Source organism: Chenopodium quinoa, unplaced genomic scaffold, assembly GCF_001683475.1.
Source record: "Chenopodium quinoa cultivar QQ74 unplaced genomic scaffold, ASM168347v1, whole genome shotgun sequence".
NCBI lineage: Eukaryota > Viridiplantae > Streptophyta > Magnoliopsida > Caryophyllales > Amaranthaceae > Chenopodium > Chenopodium quinoa.
In genome coordinates, this window is record NW_018744502.1 from 991,843 (window position 1) to 1,010,931 (window position 19,089).

The window sequence follows — 19,089 nt, forward strand, 5'->3', positions numbered from 1 at the left end:
CTTCTTCCTTTAAATATCCATTGAGGAAGGCAGTCTTTACATCCATCTGAAACAGCTTAAAATTCATGTGAGCAGCATAAGCAATTAAAATCCTAATAGCCTCTAGCCTAGCTACTGGTGCAAACGTCTCATCATAGTCAATTCCTTCTTGTTGATTGTACCCTTGCACCACTAGCCTTGCTTTGTTTCTGACTATAGTACCAAGGTCATCTAACTTGTTTCTAAAGACCCATCTAGTGCCAATGACTGATCTTTCCTTGGGACGGGGAACCAAGTGCCAAACCTGGTTCCTCTGAAACTGATTTAACTCATCTTGCATAGCTAGTACCCAATCAGGATCAGTCAATGCCATTTTATAGTCAGTAGGCTCTACATTAGACAGAAAAGAATAGAAAGCACAAAAGTTTTGAAAAACATTTGTTCTCGTTTGAATCCCCTTATTTATATCACTAATTATTTGATCAGTGGGATGAGAAGATTGATATCTATAACTTTTAAAATTAAGACTGTTTTGTGCTTTCTCATTAAGTTGGGAACCAGCATGTTCATGGATCTCTCCTTCTTCTGAGGAGCCAGGAGGATTCACATTCATGCTGTTTCCTCTATCATTACTTACCTCAGGTTCAGGGGTGGTACCTTCTTCTGTTCCCCCTGAACTCATTACCTGTCTATTATTTGAGGAACCATCAGGACTTGGTTCCCCTTCAGAGTCCTCATTATCTTCATTTTCTTCTCTAGGCACTTCATCATTATCATCTGGTGGAGTATTTGGTAGGCCTAGATCTGCTTGCACTTCATCCGTGGGACCAGTATACTGGTTCCCCGTGAAATCCATCAATCCAGTCACTTCATCAGGTTGTACCTGCGCAATCTCAGAAGACATGTTAAATTCATCAAAAATGACATGGACACTCTCCTCAACACAAAGAGTCCTTTTATTGAAGACTCTATATGCTTTGCTGTGAGAAGAGTATCCAAGAAAGATTCCCTCATCACTTCTAGGATCAAACTTATCAAGTTGATTCTTCCCATTATTATGCACATAACATTTACATCCAAAGACACGAAAGTATGTGATGTTGGGCTTTCGACCTTTAAGAAGTTCATAGGGAGTCTTATTTAACTTTGGTCTAATGAGACCTCTATTCAATATATAGCAAGCAGTGTCAACAGCTTCTCCCCAAAAACTCTTTGGGAGACCACTCTCAATGAGCATCGTCCTCGCCATCTCCTCAAGAGTTCTATTCTTCCTTTCTACAACACCATTTTGTTGAGGTGTTCTAGGGGCTGAGAAGTTGTGATTAACTCCATGTTCCCTACAATAATCAATAAAGTTAGCATTATCAAATTCAGTACCATGGTCTGATCTTACCGAGACCAGCTTGTGGGTGAGCTGGTTCTCCACTTGTTTCACCAATGTTACCCATTCTTCAAACGTTTCATCCTTTGTGTGTAACATCATTACCCAAGTGTACCTAGAATAATCATCAACCATAACACAGACATATCTATGACCTCTTCGACTTTGTACTCTCATGGGACCACACAAGTCAATATGTACAAGTTCGAAGGGTCTGCTGGTACTCATAATAGTTTTAGGCTTAAAAGAAATTTTGACCTGTTTCCCCCTTACACATTCAGAACAAACTTTATCAGCTTCATACTTAATGTTAGGAAGGCCTACAACTAAGTCACGTATTTTAAGTTTGTTTAGAAGTGTTAGGCTAGCATGTCCAAACCTCTTATGCCAAATCCATTGATTATTGTCAGAAACAGCTCTCAAACAGATGGACTTGTCTTGAGGGATTTTATCTAAGAAGGTGATGTAAACATCATGCTTCCTGGTTCCCTCACATACAAGTTCTCCTGTTTGTGAGTTAACTATGTGACATAGGTTGGCTTGAAACTCAACTCTATTACCTTTGTCACATAATTGAGAAATACTCAAGAGATTATGTTGCAAGCCTTCAACATAATAAACATCATCTATTGCGTTAGAAAGTGTCTTACCAACCTTACCTAAACCAGTGATGGTTCCCTTGCTGTTATCCCCAAAGGTGACACTTCCTCCATCAAAGGCCACTAGTGAAAGGAATTGATCTTTATCCCCGGACATGTGTCTTGAGCAACCACTGTCCAAATACCAATAGGTGTCTCCCTTCACTCTAGCCTGCAAGAGCAAATCAAACATTAGATTTAGGAACCCAAACATACTTGGGTCCCTTTTCAACAATATTAACAACTTGTTGATCCTTTCTTCTCCAAACACACTTTGCACCCTTGCTGTTCTTGTTAGCACTAATTTTCTTAGCTGGATATTCATGTATCTTATGTCCATTTTTACCACAATGAAAACACACATGCATCTCTTTAGTCATGACATACTTGCCTCGTTGATATTCTTTGATCCAGGTGGTTTCTCTAGGAGACCAGTTAGTCCTGGTTCTCTGTCTAGTATAACCAAGACCAACTTTTCCTCTGTTTCCTCTTGATGAAGTCAGGTAATTTAAGGATTCTTGAGCATTCAATAATTTGTCCACATGTCTATGACTATCATTAAGTTCTTTTTCTCTGGTTTCAAGTGTTTTAGTTAACAATTCGTTTTTCTCTTTAAGAAAATCAAAGTTACTTTTTAAAGCTTCGAATTGTAGATTAAGCTTTGAAACCATAGAGTCAATAGACATGTCAACAACCACTGGTTGCTTGTCCTTTTTCAGTTGATTGATTTCCGCATGCAAATCACAAATATTACTTTCATACTTATCAATCGTATTACTGACATCTACACTGGTACCTGTAGGGGAAACAGTGAACTGTGCAGCTTTAAGTGAAGCAATTTCCTTGTGAGAGTTTTCCAGGTTGTAAGCCAATGTTTCAAAGGCCTTCAACAAGGAAGTTCTAGTACACGAATTTGCTTTACTTATAGCTACTGAAAAATCAAGAGTATCACTAGTGGTTGATAAGTCTCTAGGGAACCAGGAGGTCAGATCCTCTTCACCATCAATTGGTTCAAACGATCTTTCCTTTTCTAGTTCCACTTTACACTTGTCCAATTCAACCTCTAGTTCTGCTACTTGATTTTTTAGTTCATAACAGACTCCTTCTAGATGATCACAACTAGCAATAGCAATATTACATTCACCACGTTTTTCTTTTAATTCTCTTTTGCAAGTTATGTATGTTTCACTTAGTTTATAGCATTCATCTAGTAAGGAATCAATACAAGCAAGCATATTTTCTCTATCATATTCATGCATATCTTCTCTAATTTGCTCAAAGCTTACCTTGCGTTCATGTAGTACATCCTTCTTTGCCATAAAGCATTTGTTGAATGTACTGGTTCCCCCTCTGGTTCCTGGACCAGTGCTGTTTTCCTTGATGTTTGTAAAGGCAGTTAGGCAAACATCTGAGTTGGGTGATCCTTCTTCTTCATCTGACCCTGAGTCAGAGTCTCCCCACATGGAAGCTATCATGGCATTCTTGTATGCTTGTTTATCTCCGGACTTAGACTGTTTGTCATTCCACTTAGGACAATCTCGAATAAGATGTCCTTTTTCTCCACACTTGAAACATCCTGTAGAAGAAGAATTAGAGTTAGATTTTTTATAGTTTTTAAAATGCTTACCTTTGAAATTCTTTCTTTGATCTCGAAGAGATCTCTCAAATCTTTTTGCAATCATGCTAATTTCATCTTCATCATCTTCTGCTGTTCCCTTAAGCGCCATGCCTCTTGCTGGTTCCTTCTCAGACTTAGAGTCAATCAGCATCTCATGAGTCATAAGGGAACCAATCAGCTGTTCCAGAGACAAGGTAGACAGATCCTTTGCTTCATATACTGTTGTTACCTTGGCTGTCCATGCATCTGTTAAACTACGCAATAATTTTCTCACAAGATCCTCGTCAGATAAATTTTTACCAAGAGATCTAAGATCATTTACAATAGTCATAAACCTACGAAAGCAATCATTGATTTTTTCATTTTTATTCATGGCAAACAATTCATATTTAGACATGATTAAATCAATTTTAGACCGTTTTACCTCACTGGTTCCCTCAAACGCAAGTTCAAGGGTGTCCCATATCTCCTTAGCACTACTGCAGCCAGATATACGATTTGTTTCGGTCTCACCTATTGCTTGTTGTAGTATTGACATTGCCTTAGCATTCTTCTCCAGCAACTTGTAATCAGCAGTGACCAATTCGCTATCTTTCTTGGGAACCTGGTTCCCCTCAACATCTGTCTTGAGAATGATATTTGGACCATTTTTAACTACGAGCCAGCATTCATAATCAATACCCATGATAACATTCTGGATCCTGTTCTTCCACCAAGCATAATTATTTCCATTAAACTTGGGTGACTTGTTGTCATAACCGATTGCACTTAATTCTTGAGTACTCATTCTTAACTCCTCTAGATGTTACTCTTTCGAGAAGCTTAGGCTCTGATACCAATTGAAGGTTCAATGGGCACTCAAGAGGGGGGGTGAATTGAGTGTTAAGTAATCGTTGGCTAATTTTGCTTCTTTTCGGATTATGTGTGAGGAACCAGTTGTGCTGGTTCCCGTACGCAGCGGAATATAAATAAGCAATAAAGAAGACAACAAATTTAACGAGGTTCAGCCAACTCAGGCCTACGTCCTCCTATCCTAAGTTCTTTATTAATCTACTCCGAAAAACAAAGACAAAGAACACTCTGCTGTTTCCCTACTCCGGGAACCAGCAAACCCCACACTCTACTCCAAGTGTGCTCTCGACTTACACTCGTAAGCCCAATGTGTTTGAACTCACAAACACTCACCCAGCCTTTAACCCCTTTGTTAAAGACTCAATACAAGAATCAAGAACTCTCCTTTGATCTCACTTCTACGAAGCTAATTAAGAGAAAAAGTTTAAGTACTAGAATGCTCTTGTATATAACTTGATGAATGGGATTAGTGCTTAAGTATATGCTCTCAAATAATTGCTCTTTTAATTTCTGGAGAGGCACACGAAATATGTGAAATAAGATGAGTTTATATAAGCTTAGATTCCTAAAACCTAGTTTCCTTAAATCACACAATCTTAGAGAATAAGATATATTGTAATTTTAGGAAAGTATTTATCTTATTTGATTTAATCACAAAGATAGAATCAATTAAGATAAATACTCCTAGTTTTTAGGTAACCAAGAATATTTCATCTTATTTCCAGCTGCACAAAATATTTTCAAAATAATCTTTTCGAAAAAATCTTTTGTAAAATCTTTTTCCAAAACGGCAGCTCGAATATTTCGTACAGTGAACCTGGTTCCCCGACCTGGTTCCCTGAATTGAAACATGTTATGAAACCTGTTCCAACTTTGTACCAGATTTCATATCATACTTCAATATACTTTTAAGCACTTATATAACCCAAACATGCAAGCATACTACGGAGCATATTACATGAAAACCTAGATAACATATTAAAGCATAAATCGTCTTTTCTTCATGTAATCTTCAAGACTTGAATCTTCCTTGAATACTTCTATTATGAGCAAACAATCTTTCTTCGAAATATCTTCGAAAGGCTTCTATGCTCCAAGTCTTGGAATCAACTCAACTACTGCACATGTAACATGGTTAATGCACAATAAAGAGTATGTGACTGCTTTTCCGCATAGCAGTCAAGGAAACGGTTCACACTGGTTCCCCACCAGTACATAGCACATTTATCATATAACTGTTTCCTGTATATAGATAAGTTAGTTCAATAGATAACCCATATAATCAATAACTTATCTAGGAAAACAGTATTCTATTATAGCTGGTTCCAACCAACTGTTTTCAACACTTATTAAAACCTGTTTCCCATAGCTGTTTGTCATCATTCAAAACTATCAATCAAAACCTAAGGGACTCAACAATTTGCGCCTCGATTGAATCTGGCATATCAACAAAGGTGTGAGAAATTTAAAAACCCTAATTACATAAATTGAGGGACGAATGGAAATTTAGGACCCTAATTACATAATTAAGATGAATACAAATTAAAGGAACTGGCTTACATTCTTGCCTGATGAGCATTCCCGTTTACCAAGGCATGAGCGAAGCCGTTCGTCGTTGCCTGAGCACCGCCGTTCGTCGTAGCCTAAGCATCCCCCGCCATGTCCTGCCTTCCAATTGAAATTAAGTTCATTTGTGTAAATTGGAGAAGCAATTGCATGGGAATAATTCTATGAAGTATCAATTTATGAAGCCTACATTCAATTAATTTACCCACACTTTATTAACTATGAGAATTGGGGAAAATGGAGAATTGAAGCAAATATGAGAATTGGGGAAAATGGAGAATTGGGGAAAATGGAGAAAGCGTGTACTATGATAAAATGGGTACTGTGAGAAATGAGAATGGGTACTGTGAGAATGCATTGTGAATAGAGGGAAGTAAACACTTCAAAAATTTGGTGAAAAAAATAGAGGGAAGAAATGCGCGCTTCATTCTAAATTTTTTCATGATATAACACATACCGTTGCAATAGGTCTCATTTTTGCTAAAATAGCTAGGCTATTGCAACGGTTATTTATAGCCGTGGCAATAGCTCTACCTCTAAGAATATTAGTGTTAAATCCGTGGTAATAGCTTACTCTATTTCAACGGTAATTAAAATACCGTGGCAATAGCCTACTCTATTGCAACGACAATTAAAATACCGTTACATTAGCCTTTATTAGGCCGTTACATTTGGTAAAAAATGTAGTAGTGTCAGAGTTAAATTTTGGCTCTTTTTTTACCCTTCGACCATCTTTTTTATCTATTAATAGGGGTCGTTTTCCCCCGTTTTCAATCATCAACAAGCATGATCACCAATAATCAGTATCTAATCCCTCTCTCTAAGCTATAAGCTTTTATCTCTCTCTCTCTTTCTTTCTCAGCCTAGCCTAAACACATCCCAACACCATCTTGATATTATAAACCATACTCCCTTCACGAGCTTTGAATACTCCAAGCCATTCTCGTAGTTGCCTTCGCTCGACATGAAAGGTTGATATTTCAATTCTTATTTGATTTATTTGGTTTGATTTATTAATCATTCTTAAAGTTACTAATGTGTGTATTGTTTTGATAGAAACAGATACGAGGCATCAAAGTAGGTAATTCGATTACTTAATTATTCTATTGATTCCTAGTATAATGTTAGGATGTTGATTTTGATTTCCTATTATCATGTTTAGGGTGTTAATTAATATTATCATGTGTCTAGTATCATGTTTAGGATAAAGCTTTAATCTTTATTATTTAGTGACATGCTAGGATTTGTTATTAATCCATTTGGTATCATACCTAGGATCTTGCTATTAATCATGTTTTGATGATATTATGATTATATTGATTATGTTGATGATTGTTAAGTTAATTATATATTGCTTGATTATTTATGATTTATTGGTATTGCTTGATCACGCCCTTTCGTGCAGGTTTAAAGGGAGTTTGTACTTGAAACACGCCTAATAAGATAATTAATAATTTGATTAGGCTTAATATGTTTTTAATTCAAGTGATCGCAAATAATATATTAATTTGTGCATTAATAATCAACCAACGTAGATTAAACAGGTTTAGGGCTAATTTGATGTATGTATGTTGATCGGAAAGCGCACATGAATTTCATCATCAGCTTTAATTTGCACTATAACAAGTATAACTAATTTTGGCTAGCCCAAATGAAATCCCAATGAACAACTCTTGTTGATAACTTTATAAGGGCTATAGGTCTCAACAGATGTAAATCATGCAGAAGCAGTGGCATTAGAAATTTATTAAAAAGAATAGCATTTACTCCTTTTAATTATTGTAGATATTGTCTTGTTTATCCCCCCACCACTCCCAATATTCAAATCATCAGACCAATATTAAATTACAAGAAAAACATTAAAATCATAAAAATGAAGAGAAAAAAACATACCAGATCCATGACAAACTCCATAAGATTCAAAAGCAGGAGTAGCATCATAAATTGAATCCTTATACTCGGTTCCCTAACAAAAATAAACTTAAACTTTTATTCAACTAGGACATCTTCTTCATTGCTAATGCATAAATCCAAAACCATCACCAACATACCTAACCTTTTCTCTCATAACTCTGCACATACTCTTTCCACCCATCCTTGAACTCATACCCGTCGAGCAACTTGTATAGAAACTAGCAAGCATGGCCTCTAAGACATCAACAATGTATATGTCTACACCAATTAGCTAAGAATGTCCCTTAACTCATATTTCCTGTTTGTTATTAATATCAAGAACCTATATTAAACTACCATAGTGCAGGTTAATGTATCCGAAAACATTCATTCATGAAAAGTAAAAACTTTTATCAGCAACATGTCGGCAAACTTTAAATGATGCCTAATTTAAAATAGAAAGCTGGATATAGCCTAGAGTAGACAGCTGTGAAGGGCCAACTTCAAGAAGATGAACACTTAACACTCAGATCCACAAATAATTCCTACTTCCTATTATCCTACTAAACCAAACCATTGGATCAGAGTTGACAATAATTTTTTGGGTGTGCTGCAGATTAATCAATAATAACATAATAACTTTACAATCTTAACTCCTAGGACCTAATCTATGGTTACACAAATAGACATAACAAGGAATAATTTGAAATTGTGGAGATCTATCTAGTCTGCTTAAATATTGCTAAATTAGAAACCAATCTCAATGACAATTAGTTATCAACAATACACCAGGATTAAGTCAGCTAACAATTTAAATATATATAAACATGTAGCAGACATGAAAAGCAATTACAGTAATCATTCTCAAGCAACATACATTATTCAAGATAAACATAAAAGGCTACACACAAAAAATTCAATGTGGCTACATATACCTCTTCAGAGGAACAAGACTTTCCACTATCATTTGCGCCTCGATTGAATCTGGCATATCAACAAAGGTGTGAGAAATTTAAAAACCCTAATTACATAAATTGAGGGACGAATGGAAATTTAGGACCCTAATTACATAATTAAGATGAATACAAATTAAAGGAACTGGCTTACATTCTTGCCTGATGAGCATTCCCGTTTACCAAGGCATGAGCGAAGCCGTTCGTCGTTGCCTGAGCACCGCCGTTCGTCGTAGCCTAAGCATCCCCCGCCATGTCCTGCCTTCCAATTGAAATTAAGTTCATTTGTGTAAATTGGAGAAGCAATTGCATGGGAATAATTCTATGAAGTATCAATTTATGAAGCCTACATTCAATTAATTTACCCACACTTTATTAACTATGAGAATTGGGGAAAATGGAGAATTGAAGCAAATATGAGAATTGGGGAAAATGGAGAATTGGGGAAAATGGAGAAAGCGTGTACTATGATAAAATGGGTACTGTGAGAAATGAGAATGGGTACTGTGAGAATGCATTGTGAATAGAGGGAAGTAAACACTTCAAAAATTTGGTGAAAAAAATAGAGGGAAGAAATGCGCGCTTCATTCTAAATTTTTTCATGATATAACACATACCGTTGCAATAGGTCTCATTTTTGCTAAAATAGCTAGGCTATTGCAACGGTTATTTATAGCCGTGGCAATAGCTCTACCTCTAAGAATATTAGTGTTAAATCCGTGGTAATAGCTTACTCTATTTCAACGGTAATTAAAATACCGTGGCAATAGCCTACTCTATTGCAACGACAATTAAAATACCGTTACATTAGCCTTTATTAGGCCGTTACATTTGGTAAAAAATGTAGTAGTGTCAGAGTTAAATTTTGGCTCTTTTTTTACCCTTCGACCATCTTTTTTATCTATTAATAGGGGTCGTTTTCCCCCGTTTTCAATCATCAACAAGCATGATCACCAATAATCAGTATCTAATCCCTCTCTCTAAGCTATAAGCTTTTATCTCTCTCTCTCTTTCTTTCTCAGCCTAGCCTAAACACATCCCAACACCATCTTGATATTATAAACCATACTCCCTTCACGAGCTTTGAATACTCCAAGCCATTCTCGTAGTTGCCTTCGCTCGACATGAAAGGTTGATATTTCAATTCTTATTTGATTTATTTGGTTTGATTTATTAATCATTCTTAAAGTTACTAATGTGTGTATTGTTTTGATAGAAACAGATACGAGGCATCAAAGTAGGTAATTCGATTACTTAATTATTCTATTGATTCCTAGTATAATGTTAGGATGTTGATTTTGATTTCCTATTATCATGTTTAGGGTGTTAATTAATATTATCATGTGTCTAGTATCATGTTTAGGATAAAGCTTTAATCTTTATTATTTAGTGACATGCTAGGATTTGTTATTAATCCATTTGGTATCATACCTAGGATCTTGCTATTAATCATGTTTTGATGATATTATGATTATATTGATTATGTTGATGATTGTTAAGTTAATTATATATTGCTTGATTATTTATGATTTATTGGTATTGCTTGATCACGCCCTTTCGTGCAGGTTTAAAGGGAGTTTGTACTTGAAACACGCCTAATAAGATAATTAATAATTTGATTAGGCTTAATATGTTTTTAATTCAAGTGATCGCAAATAATATATTAATTTGTGCATTAATAATCAACCAACGTAGATTAAACAGGTTTAGGGCTAATTTGATGTATGTATGTTGATCGGAAAGCGCACATGAATCTCATAAGAATTAAGTAAGGCCAACTTAGGGCGGGTTCAATCTCCTATAGGTTGGTTTTGTACCATCATCCTCGAATATCCAGTCATGGTTCCGGACCACTATGAAGTTAGCGATCTTCGTGATCGTGAATAGGGTGTAACCTTCACAATCGTAAAAGGTTTACAAGTTCCTAAAACTTGTTAGCGACTCTTTTATCTCTAGCTTCTTACCCATTAGACGCTACCATGCTTAAACGCATGATCACAGTGGGGCTCAAAGTTGATGTTTGAAATATTCCCTACAATTTTTGGCGACTCCACTAGGGAGGATCTCTAATTTTAATTCCTAAAATTTATTTTGGCAATTAAATTTAGAATGAGTGGATGAGACTTGAAAAATTCAAAATATTCATTGTGCGTAATTTTGATTAACATTGTGACATAAGCATAAAAAGGTCCGCATTGGAAAGACCATCTGAAATGCGTAAAAAACATAGGATTTTTACACGTAGGAAAAGTCAGAAATATCTTTCACAACTAGAATCGAAAAGATACTACAAAAATCAGAAAATTTGAAGAACATAGAAAATTGCCGCAAAGCGCAGGAACTATCGCGAGATGACAGTGTCTGTCGCGATATGATAGCTATATCGCAATGCGATTTTGCTATCGCTACGCGATAGACTCTGTTTTCTCGCGTCGAGTTCTTTCGACATCGAGCCATAAATATGCCTTCTTGTTTTGACCAATTCTAGTACTATCTCGCCAATTTTACTTTCTAATTGAGTTTTTCCTTCTTTTTTGAACCCATATGTGTTCTACATGTGGTTTTAGCCCTTGGGAATTCACGCTCCATCTACCCAATAGAATGCTCCGTGCAACGACGGGTACATCCGAGTTTGTGAATTCACCAAACCATGGAAGCAAGTCTAACTTGCGGGGTCCCATCCATACGCATCAACCCTTCCAAAGGTAAGGCTTCCACGCGATGCATCCGGACTCATAACCATGGACCCACTTTTGACTATCATAATCCTTGAACTTTAGAGAATTAGAGCCATGGTTAGGTTGCTAACTCATTGCATCATGCTGTGACTATTTGACTACTTGTGCATTCCTTACTTGTGCATTTCCTACTTGTGATTAAGCTAACCTTTTGTGTTGACTTGTTTTTTCAAATAAAGTCTTAATCAACTAACCAATGACTAAAAAGGACTTTGCTTAATCAATTGATTAATTAATTTAGATCAATAAAGTCATAACATACTTGACTTAGTAACACTGTACGCTTACCCTTTTTAAAGAATCATCAAGTTCTGACGCGAAATTTTGTTTTGTGCCGCAGGCTTTATCGCGACCGATAGAGCCAATGCGATGCGATATTTTCATCGCTTTGCGATGGTTCGGTTTTTCTTTTTGAGTCTCCGCGTTGAGTCGAAACTTTTTGGATTAATTGATTAATTAATAAACTGAGGTCTTAACTTAGTCCTTGTTTGAGTCTAATCATGTAGTCCCATGGTCATTACACAAGTCTTGAGCATGTCACTTTCACTCACGAGTTAATGCACACACTTTGTTCATTCTTTTCACCATGACCATGTCTTAGGTCCATGCATGAGTCTTATTTCCGTCATTTGAGTTGAAGGTTCATCTTATTCCCAAAAATTCCTATATCCTTCCATATTCACACATACCTTCCCACATACTTCCCATACATTACACTTTCCCTCTTCACATACTTTCCTCTTACATGCTTCACCCATACATATCATTCCTCTCATGCACTATGATATTTTTCATCTATGCATGTTGAATCGAGTTTGAGTCAAGCAATTAAAAAATTTAATGGTTCAATTCGACAGCACTTGGTCAAGGAGAGAGGGGCGTCTAATCAAGGATAACACCTTTGTTCAAGTACTACTCTTTGATAAACCGATCCGACATAGGAAAAGTTCGTAATAATGGTCAGTCGAGAAGATTTTAAGAAACTTGAAGAAACTGTAAATGGACTCGCCGAGATGCTCAAAGGGCTCACCACTCAAGCAACAATCTTGACAAGCAAGTGCCAGTCAAAACCATCAAGCTCATGGAAGATAGCTTGAGTCAAATCTCCAATGACTACAATTACTTTGGAATTAGCTCTAAAGGGGTCTCAGTGGACAAGGATCTTCTTCCATAAATGTTCTCTACCAATGACATCCCTAAATTCAAAGCTATTGACAACCCTTACTTCCACTTGAGGGAATTTGAGACAATCATGGAGATCAAGGGGATTTACAAGAAGGTTTATCCCTCGCTCTTCCCACTTTCTCTTGAGCTTGTATGCCAGCAATGGTTCTTTTCCATAGCCTCCGAGAATATCTCTACTTGGGAGACTGTTACACATGCTTTCATTGATAGATACAAACTTAATATTCAAGTAGAAACCGATCATAGGGAACTTGAAATTCTTAAACAAAAAGAGAATGAAGGTTTCACCACTTTTTACAATAGGTGGAAGGAAACTTCCGCTAGAATGATTGAAGTTCCAAGTGAAAACAAAAAGAGAATGAAGGTTTCACCACTTTTTACAATAGGTGGAAGGAAACTTCCGCTAGAATGATTGAAGTTCCAAGTGAAAAAGAGTCTGTGAAGATGTTCATTAAGAATCTCTAAGAGAAATACCTAAAACACTAGAAATATCAATGCAACTTGAATACTTTTAAAGCTGTTTAAAACATAGGCATTGAAATTAGGGATGACCTTATGAAATCAAAAGCTGCTACAATAGTAACAATAGTGGATGTAAAGGAAAAAAGAACGACAATCCTTCTTTTTCCGAAAACACCCACTCTAGTAACAATGTTAGCGCCTTTAATCTCAATGATGTCTTAGCCATGGATAATCAAGGGCCAAGAAGGCAACTAAGAAAGGAGTTCACCCCCATTGGGATGAGCTATGACACCGCCTTCGATCTTCTCCATGTCAAGGGACTCATCACTCCCATTGGACCTATTCAAGATCCATCTCCTAAAAATAGATCGCCTGACTGGAATTCTAATGCCCATTGCAAGTACCATTAAAGTAGGGGTCATACTACCGAGAGTTGTCGGAAATTAAAGGAAGCCATCCAACATTTGATTGATAATAACAAGCTTCCCGTTCCTCCTGCTAGCAAGAAGACCGAGTGATGATAAGCACAAAGCATGAAGCGAGATTCAACGACAAGATTTCATGATTCTTGTCTTATTTTTGTTTTCCCCTTTCCCTAATAAGTCTAGCATAGAAACCCTTCATTTTCCTTAGATTTATTTCTTAGAGTCTGTTTTTTTCACCCTTTCCATTTTAATAAAATGAGCATTTATTTCCTTGCATATGATCATCGCATTGCATTAAAAAAATAAAAATAAATATAAAAAATAAAATAAAATAATACAAGCCCAACTAAGCACAAGGTATATCAATAATTTGAGGCACCTCTTGTAGCCACATCACCTTTATCCCTTTCGAATACACAATCCTTTCTTGATAAACCACTTTGAGCCTCGTCAAACGATTGACCTTTCTTTTTTCAACCCACAATTACCTAACCTTGGGTGGGATGGTGTGCAGCTTATGGAAATTTCAAAACAAATACAAAAAGCCTGAGATATTTCTAAAGTATTAAAAAGCAAAAACAGTAAAAGTGTGCAAAAGAGCAAGTGTTCCAATGTCTTTGATATGAACACGTCTCGGATTGCATCTCTTATCGAGTGCTCGGCATCGTGCCTGAGAAACATGAATGTCAATTGAGTGATAGACCGCATGATCGTAATTTCCCAAACTTATCTAAGAAAGATTTAAATACAAATCTCAAAAAGAAAAAAGAAAAACAAAATAATTCAAAAGTGAGAAACCTCGAGCATACAAAAACAAAAGATTAAAATGTAAGATTGCACACCTTGGGGGCTTATTTAGGGTCTTATTTTGGGTCTTGAACCTAATCCCTTCTTCTTCATCCTTTAACCTAACTCCATTATAACCCTTGAAAGACCTCCTTGAGGTATACACACATTTATGCGAGGTTCGGCTAGAGCTACGTTTGACCTGATTCCTAACGGATACGTAGGCACCCTCACTTGGGTGTGGCCGTAATAATCATTCATATTCACATTCATGCATGATCATATCAAGGGATCACAAATGCTCATCCCTATCTATTTAGAGCTAGACTTGGGGGCTTGATCCCTACTTTATTAGCCTACCCATCCTAAGAGTCACCATCATTTGGCTCTTCTCGAAACATATTTTCCACACCCTTAGACTTTGCAGCCTAACTTTAGTGTCACTTTCACAAACATCGCAAACACATAGCCAAATAATCCTTCCCTTAGGATCCCTTTGCCATGAAATCTTGACATACCTTTGAAGCATGTCTTGTCATCTATGAATCACTCATTATCATAATCATCATTGCATAACAAATTATGAAGTACTTAGCCTTTGTGCCTAAGTCACCCAAATACTTTCATTATCAAGTCATCAAACTTTACACCATGAGATACAACGACTAATGCATACACTTGATTAAGCTCACTCAACATGAACCATCGCTTAATTCATTCTTTTCATCTCTTTTCCATCTAGATAAGTTCAAAAAACTTCATTTTACACCAACACTACCTTCATTCATTTTTCAATTCTTTCTTTTTCGGGAGAAAGTCGGTACCCTCCAGAAAAATAACGATTTTTTTTATTTTCTACATTTTCAAGTGCACGAGCACAATCATTGTACAATGGAATCACGAGTAAATGCACATTGAGTGATGTCGTGTCATCACATCGAGTTGAGTCTACACATTGAGTCATGTCATACCACATCGAGTTGAGTCTGCACATACATGTCACATCACATTTAGTCGAGTTGATTTAAACACATTGAGTCACACAATGAGTCAAGTAACACCAAGTCTTGGGTCAACCTCAAGGAAACTATAAATATGAGCAAAGTCTTATAGTCCAAAATATAGATACAGGTACACTAAGTCCCTAGCGGACGAGCAACCTTTACAAAACATTTGAGGCAATTTGATTAAGGGCAAATGAGCTAAAAGGTGTGAGCAACAACAGCGAAGCCGAAAGAAAAAAAAGAGTGCAAAAGCTCTGACCCGATTCCAGCGCATCGCGACAGAACCTATCGCAGCGCAACAAATCCGGCGCAACATGATACACCTTGACGCGAAGCGACAAAGTTGTCGCCGCGCGATAATAGTTGACGTGGCACGTCAGTCTTGAGGTTCTTGTAGAACGATCGGTTGTATAATGATTACCCTACTTGAAGCCTCAAAACAAAAGCAACTTGATTTGATTGATGATCAGCCCGATGACAATCATATTTGATTGATGATCGGCCTGATGACGATCACATTTTGATTACACATTGAGTGGCCACCTTCAATTAGTAATCGGCCCGATTACAATTTTGATTGATGATTGGCCTGACGACGATCACTTTATTGATTGAGTACGCCTAAACATTGGCAAAGCATACTTGATTAAAGCACCTAAACATTGGCTCGTTACACTTAAACGCGCCTAAGCACTGGCAGATTATATTACACCTAAACATTGGTTGAGCATATCTAATACACTTAAGCATTGGTCAAGTCCACCTAAGCATCGTTTGGGAGTATTTCATTACACATAAGCATTGGTTAATCCCATCTAAGCATTGGCGAGGTTTGGGGATCGCTAAGTATTGTGGTATTCGACGACTTTCCCTAAGGTGTGGAGGTTGTCAGCATTAGTTGGTCCCGTCTAAGCATTGGCAAGATTTGGAGATGGCGACATACTGCGGTCTTCGATGGTGTCCCTAAGCATTATGGAGATTATCAAATGGCGAAGCACTGCCACAACATCAACAACAGAGATGAAGCACTACCACAATAACAACGGCAAAGCACTGTAGTGGCGAAGCACTGTCGCAATATTGAAGATGGCGAAGCACTCTCACCTTCGGTGGTATTCCCTAGGATGTAGAAGATTGTGATTACAAATGAAGATAGCGAAACAATGCTACCTTCGATGGCGTTCACTAAGCATTGTGGAGGTTGTCAAACAAATTGGATCTGATAAGATGCGTGTACTCGAATGTGCAAGATACGCGTTTCTAACTCCCTTATTTGTAGAACTAACATTTTTCTACAGGTATCAGCGTTAAAAAGTATGATTTAGGATCGGAGAACGTTTTGAATCATTCTCCGTCCCTATCAATCTACTTTGACTAGCATTTTCAAAACTTGCGTTTCTCCAAACTAGTCAAAGTGGGGGCTTCTATAGACACGTGATTGTGTCTCCCCAAAAACCAAACCCAGTGATGAGTACCTTTCACGTGTTTGATTTACGAATTTATCCAGTTTTTGAAAAGATAAAGATTTAAGAATTTGGGGAGACACAAATAAGATTATGATTGTGTCAAGTTAGGTGAAAAGCTGAAGAATCACGTGAATTTCCTTTAGACTTGACCATCTCTAACCTTTCCTTAAACGTTTTAATTCAAAATCATTCATTTCGTGCCTTTAAACCCAAAATCATTTATTTCGTGTCTTTGAAAATCATTCATATCGTATCGTCTTTATAAAAACGTCCAAATAAGTTTATTTTGGTCCATAATCTGGGTCCAATAATTGCTTAGTTGGATGGGGTTTGAAAGGATCTTTCCAACGATATATTGTAAGCCCAAATCCGAGTTATAACGAAGAGGTTATGGCCAAAATTTTAAATTGAGCCTAAACCGAGCCTTACTTACGACCCAATGACCATGTGGAGGGTCCATTAACCTTAAACATCATTTTTAAATCCCTTAGGATTTATTATTAGCTTCTAGAATCCTCTAGAAGATTCTATTTTATCCTGTTTTTGAAAAGATAAAGATTTAAGGAGTTTACTTCAGATAAAACACTTGTTTTTTCAATGATTTTAATAATGATAAAATTAGGATACGTGCGGATATTCGATTAACCCAAGTCGATTGGGAGTCGGATTTCGTACGAATCTTTTCTTCTAAAAAGTATCGTTGAGCGATAGAAAAATCGCACAACGATAGACATATCGCATCGCGATAAGAATATCGCGCAACGATATTCCTATCGTGTCGCGATGTGATCCGTTTTACTTTGAGTCAAATTCTGGCTCTTTTCTAACCCTTCGACCCTCTTTTTTCTCTATTATAGAGGTCGTTTTTCCCCGTTTTCAATCATCAACAAGCTTAATCACCAACAATCATCATCTAATCCCTCTCTCTAAGCTATAAGCTTTTCTCTCTCTCTCTTTCTTTCTTAGCCTAGCCAAAACACATTCCAACACCTTCTCGATATTATACACCATACTTCCTTCACGAGCTCTGAATACTCCAAGCCAATCTGGTAGTTGCCTTCGACCTCGACATAAAGGTTGATAGTTCAGAGGGTTTGGTCCCAAATCTGTATTTCAATTCTTATTTGATTTATTTGGTTTGATTTATTTAATCTTTTTTAAAGTTAGTAATGTGTGTATTGTTTTGATAGAAAGAGATATGAGGCATCAAAGAAAGTAATTCGATTACTTAATTATTCTATTAATTCCTAGTATCATGTTAGGATATTGATTTTGGTTTCCTAGTATCATGTTTAGGGTGTTAATTACTATTATCATGTTTCTAGTATCATATTTAGGATAAAGCTTTTATCTTTATTATTTAGTGACATGCTAGGGTTTGTTATTAATCCGTTTAGTATCATGCCTTAGGCTTAATATGATTTTAATTCAAGTGATCGCCAATAATAGATTTATTTGTGCATTAATCAACCAACGTAGATTAAACAAGTTTAGGGCTAATTTTATGTATGTATGTTGATCTTAAAGCGCACATGAATATCATAAGAATTAAATAAAGGTCGATTTAGGCGTGTTCAATCTCCTTTAGGTTGGATTCGTACCATCATCCCCGAATATCCAGTCATGGTTACGGACTACTATGAAGTTAGCGAGCACCGTGATCGTGAATGGGGTGTAACCTTCACACTCGTGAACAGTTTACAAGTTCCTAAAACTTGTTGGCGACTCTTTTATCTCTAGTTATTTTCCCTTTAGACGCCACCGTGCTTAAACGTAAGATCACAATGGGGCTAAAAGTTGATGTTTGAAATATTCCCTATAGTTTTTGGCGACTCCACTAGGGAGTATTTCTAATTTTGATTCCTAAATTTTTTTTTGGCAATTGACTTTAAAATGAGTGAATGAGACTTGGAAAATTCTAGATACCCATTGTGCGTAATTTTGATTAACATTGTTGCATAAACATAAAAAGTTCTGCATTGGAAAGACCATCTGAAATGCATCAAAAACATAGGATTTTTATACGTAGGAAAAGTCGGATTGTGATGCGTGTCATCGTGCTAAGCATTCTAGGAGTAGTTTTTCTTTAAGTGAAAATAAATCAACTCAAATTTTCGAGTTACTTCATTGTGATTTATGGTGT

The 19,089-nt window shown here is 36.6% G+C and overlaps 1 long non-coding RNA gene across 1 annotated transcript; it reads right to left on the minus strand.

Moving 5' to 3' along the window:
- Positions 1-8,166: 8,166 nt before the first annotated feature.
- Positions 8,167-9,497, minus strand: LOC110698177. The gene is made up of 3 exons (XR_002506676.1): positions 9,035-9,497; positions 8,863-8,911; positions 8,167-8,246 (listed from the first exon to the last, which is right to left on the minus strand). It is a non-coding gene; the product is annotated as an uncharacterized LOC110698177 (long non-coding RNA).
- Between the last annotated feature and the right edge of the window lie 9,592 nt (positions 9,498-19,089).